This window comes from Portunus trituberculatus, chromosome 47, assembly GCF_017591435.1.
Source record: "Portunus trituberculatus isolate SZX2019 chromosome 47, ASM1759143v1, whole genome shotgun sequence".
Lineage (NCBI taxonomy): Eukaryota > Metazoa > Arthropoda > Malacostraca > Decapoda > Portunidae > Portunus > Portunus trituberculatus.
Genome location: NC_059301.1, coordinates 25,743,250 through 25,748,498, shown reverse-complemented (window position 1 = coordinate 25,748,498; position 5,249 = coordinate 25,743,250). Strand labels below are relative to the sequence as shown.

Genomic DNA, 5,249 nt, shown 5'->3' with positions numbered 1-5,249 from the left:
TACATGTATTGACCATATTTTTCAAGGCTTTTAGAATATCTATGAAATTACGGATTTATATTTTAAAATATAGTTTTAAGTTGAAAGTTGAAAGTTTAGGTTTATTATTATGCATAGCCTCTAGTTTTTAAAAATTGCTTAATTTTAAGATGGGATATTTTCACCTCTCGTCACATGTAAACATTCACCACCACCACCATCATCAGCAGCAGCAACAGCAGCAACGGTGGTATCAAGCCTAACCAAGGAGCAAGTGTATAAACAAAGTGTAGCAGATTCATAGACATTTAAGCTACAAATCACATCTATCATGTGCTCTATTATTTGATATGCAACTGTATATGCGCAATGTACACATTCATCGTAAGCATTTACTTATAATTTTAAATGAAAATGTATTAAAACCCACAAATGAGTGACTGGATCGAATAATATAAATTATCTCATGTTCGGGATTAAGAATATAAATAGAAATCATGATACTAGATTCGAAATATGAATCTACCACACAACTTTTCATCACCTCTAAAGGTCACTGACCTTTCGATAAGGTAGATGGGTCTGGCAGAGTATAGTATTTTTGCTACATTTTGAGTACTATTAAACAATATTTTTGTAGTATATAGTGTAGTTTTACAGTTGTTGATTATCTGCCACACTAATGTCTCAGTACAGAAGTCCCAACAACCATGGATCCACAATGCATATATATATTTTTTCACAATAATGGTACTGCATTTATGGGACACCGCATTTGCAGTAATGTACAAGTTGTTGTTAAACACTACTGCTCTTTCTGACATAATGAAAAAAAAAAAGTTTAATAGTATTGAGGTCTGAGCGAGTCATAGTGTGCGCGTAGCTATTTGTTATTATTCACCCCACAGTCGTCTGTCTGTTGGTCTTGCGACACAGCCAGCCATTCCCCTAGGCTAGGGAAAGAGCTTATTTCTGGTAAAACTGCGACAAATCGCATACCACATACCAGGACAACATAGTCACAATCCCTCGGCTTACATCCTTTCAGCTATAAGTTGGAAAAGTTAAACAAGAGCTACGCATGTGGGAACTCAAAAACTTCTAACGCTGCGGACAGGATTCGAACCTGTGCGGGCAGAGCCCAATGGATTTCAAGTCCATCTCCTTAACCACTCGGACACCGCAGCTTGTTACATGAATCCATATTTCTCTTAATATACACTACGTAAATTTGTTGATGGAATTTAATTGTATATGTATATTCGTTGTTTTAGGATATATAAACAAATCTTGATGTTCTTGTAAAGAATATTTACAACAAAAGGCATTTATCATTCGGTTCGTAAAAAAAAAAAAATCCATCCTAATTCGGTATGAGTATGATAGAGTGATATGATAACTCATTATATTTGAAGTATTTATATTGATGCTTGCTGACCTTCCCCTTGACATGAAATACAAAAGGATAACTTAAAAATGCGTTATAATATTACTGAAATGCTGCACAAGTATAAATTAAAGCATACTAAGAATTAAAACCCCAGACATGTAAACAACTAATTCATACAAAGTAGTAGGTACACGCAGAAAAGAGATTCCCAAAAGATTCATGTAAGAAAAGCAGGGAACGCCATGTGGATACGCAAAGAAGTGAGAGAATGTCCCAGAAAAAAAAAAAAAATAGGGAAAGGGATTGGACGAAGAAGAAGAAGAAGAAGAAGAAGAAGAAGAAAAGAAAAAGGAGGAGGAGGAGGAGGAGGAGGAGGAGGAGGAGGAGGAGGAGGAGGAGGAGGAGGAGAAGGAGGAGGAGGAGGAGGAGGAGGAGGAGGAGGAGGACCAGAAAACGTAAAAGTTGCTAAAGAATGAAAAAAAAAAAAAAAAAAAAAAAAAAAAAATATATATATATATATATATATATATATATATATATATATATATATATATAAAACTAACACAAAATACAATATGGTATTACGTTGGGGCACGTCTGTGTGTGTGACTTCCTCACACACAAGGTTCGTTTCCTGCAGTGTCGTCACCGAGAGACTGGTATCAATCCGTGGAGAAGGATATACTGAGCAGAACTTGTGAAGTTCTGCTCAATGGATGCAAGTGGATACAACAACAGCGAGTTCAACACTGTCTGCTTTTATCACTCTTCTCACTAACGCACTATCATTAACGACTGCCTCCTTACATACTTATCTTCTAATTCACTGTTCATCTGCTTACTTCTTATTTCTCATCTTCCAACTTAATACTGATTCGTGTTGGCTCATTAACTCCTTTTATACAATATTTGTTACATTTTGATAATTCTATTACTTTACAGAACTTCCGCAATCATCTTGGTTACATCACATAAAAGCCACAGTAATAAAATACACAATACAAGATTAAACCATTTCGGAAAAATACTAGACTAGGCTTCGTCTACCTGCGTCCGGCAGGAAGCAATTTGGGACAAGTGTTGGCCGACCCCCTCCTCCCGGATGACGTAACTCCCGTCTAGTCTTCCCGGGTTTTCCAGGTTCTTCCTGGCATAACAAATTGAATAAACATGCTCATAAATATGTAACAAAAAACATTTTTATCAATTAATAACTAAAGTTAGAAACATACTCTGAAAGGAAAGATTAAAAGAAAGTATAAGTTCGATAATATTTGGAAAAAAAATAGGAGAATTCCATTATATATCTCTCCATTTATTTATCCATCCATCTATTCCTTTATCTATCTACCGGTTCATCTACGAGTACTCATCTAATGTGATATGAAGGAGCAAAATTCATTATCTTTAAAAGTCTAGATTAAAAAATATAATGGCAGCCAATATCAAAGTAAAAAAAATAATTATAATCACGGTATTCTTGTGTATCTTGAATGATATTACCAACAGCTCGAAAAAATTAACCTTTTTCTTACTTCCATCTTCTCAAGGAATAAAACAAATGTGGACCAATAGCTAGAATTTGACATTAAATAAAACAAACAAAAGAGGTAGGAGGAATAATGACGGAGGAAGAAATAAAAGATTTTATATATATATATATATATATATATATATATATATATATATATATATATATATATATATATATATATATATATATATATATATATATATACTTATATATCCCATTCATACCTACTAATAAAATTAACCAAATATGCAGAACTGCCGACAGGGACGGTTTTTTTTCCTGAGGGCAATGTGGGCGACCACCCTGGGCACAATCTACTTGGGGGCGCACGAACGCCCCTTCCCCCCACCAAAAAAAAAATAAAATAAAATAAATAAATAAATAAAATAGAACGCCAGTTTTCTATAATATCGCTAAATTAAACGTCAAGTTAGAGAAGTGATCGCTGGGGCGCCCCTACTATCACGTCAACATACTGCTGAGTCATGTATACAGTTTGTGTGTGAAAAGAAAAGGCAAGAAGGAGGGGGACGGGGTATCAACTTTTGCCTATGGGTCTCACTCTCAGGTGGGGTTCGGGGGTGAGTTTGAGTTTGGGCTGTAACTCCTCACACGTGGCGGTGACGTTCTCACCTCCACACCAGTGCTTCATGGTCAGCAGGCGATGGGTGCTGTCTCCGCCTGTACTCGTATAGATTGTAAGCACACAATCTCCCACACGTATGTAAAAAGTAGAGACTAACACACTACATATGGATCGCTGGCTTATATATCCGTGTAGACTGTAAGCGTACTCTCTCCACAACTCAGACTAATAAAGACACACTAAATGGATAACTAATTCATGTACTCGTGTAGACTGTAAACATACACTCCCTATCACTGAAAGACTATACAGGCGTACTGGATAGATTACAAATTCATGTTTACCACTCGTGTTTATTGTAAACACACTCCCGAACACTCGAAGAAACACGCCGGAGTGATAGTTAATTGATGTTCTGGTGTTTATTATAAGTACACACTTCTCAAAGCTCAGACTAACAGAAGCATGCTGGATGGATCACTGGTTTATGTCTGTTGTGATAGCACCGCCTTGCATTGCTCCATGACAACGAATCCACGTTTTGCGCTTGTTAATGATGAATAATTGTACTAAACCCATCTTATCCAGTAAGTCTCTTCTCTTATAAAATCACTAAAAAATTTTCATTGGGTCTACAAGTAAATGCAATTCCTAACTAATTACATTTTCATTCATATGTAAGTATTTTAATCATTTCACTATGAAGCAATTTTCGTTGTATTGATAAGACGTTTCAAAATATAAACACTTAATCTCGGTAGTCAGAGGAAGTCCTGCGGTTACTTTTACGCACTGGGTGAATACTTCATCGGACGCCCTTTGCCCTTTGCGGTGCTATTACAACAGACATAAACCAGTGATCCATCCAGCGTGCTTCTGTTAATCTGAGCTTTGAGAAGTGTGTACTTAATAATAAACACCAGAACATCAATTAACCATCACTCCGGCGTGTTTCTTCGAGTGTTCGGGAGTGTGTTTACAATAAACACGAGTGGTAAACATGAATTTGTAATCTATCCAGTACGCCTGTATAGTCTTTCAGTGATGGGAAGTGTATGTTTACAGTCTACACGAATACATGAATTAGTTATCCATTTAGTGTGTCTTTATTAGTCTGAGTTGTGGAGAGAGTACGCTTACAACCTACACGGATATATAAGCCAGCGATCCATAGGTAGTGTGTGAGTCTCTACTTTTTACGTACGTGTGGGAGATTGTGTGCTTACAATCTATACGAGTACAGGCGGAGACAGCACCCATCGCCTGCTGACCATGAAGCACTGGTGTGGAGGTGAGAAAGTCACCACCACCTGTGAGGAGTTACAATGATGAGGGGAAGGACGGTCATCAGGTTGAGACACGGGATGAACTGATCTTATCTCTCCAACCCCAACTGACTCGGGGGTACCCTCGAGAATTCGTACTACAAAAAGAGATAGAAAAAAAATGTATATAAACACAGTCCTCCACGGATCCTTGAGGTCACAATGATTTTCGCGCCCAGGAGGTGTATCGGGTAGACCCGACGATCAGCGAAGGGCGGGTTGGAGAGGCGGGGAGGTTGTGGGTGGGCAGTGAGGTGAGGGGGATGACATCAGAAAGTGGAGGGCGAGGGGGTGACTGTCCTGTACTTCGGAGTGGTGTTGGTGTAGAAGTATTTATGTTGTGTGGCGTGGGTGTTCTTAGCGAAGATAAATGATGGTGTTTATAATGAAACTTTGTAAGAAAGATCGTGGTATTGCCTTGATGGTGGCCTCGAC

The 5,249-nt window shown here is 37.7% G+C and overlaps 1 non-coding gene across 1 annotated transcript; it reads right to left on the bottom strand.

Annotated features, from left to right (window-relative positions):
* Positions 1-1,084: 1,084 nt before the first annotated feature.
* On the bottom strand, positions 1,085-1,166 carry Trnas-uga. The gene has a single exon. It is a non-coding gene; the product is annotated as a tRNA-Ser (tRNA).
* Positions 1,167-5,249: the final 4,083 nt, after the last annotated feature.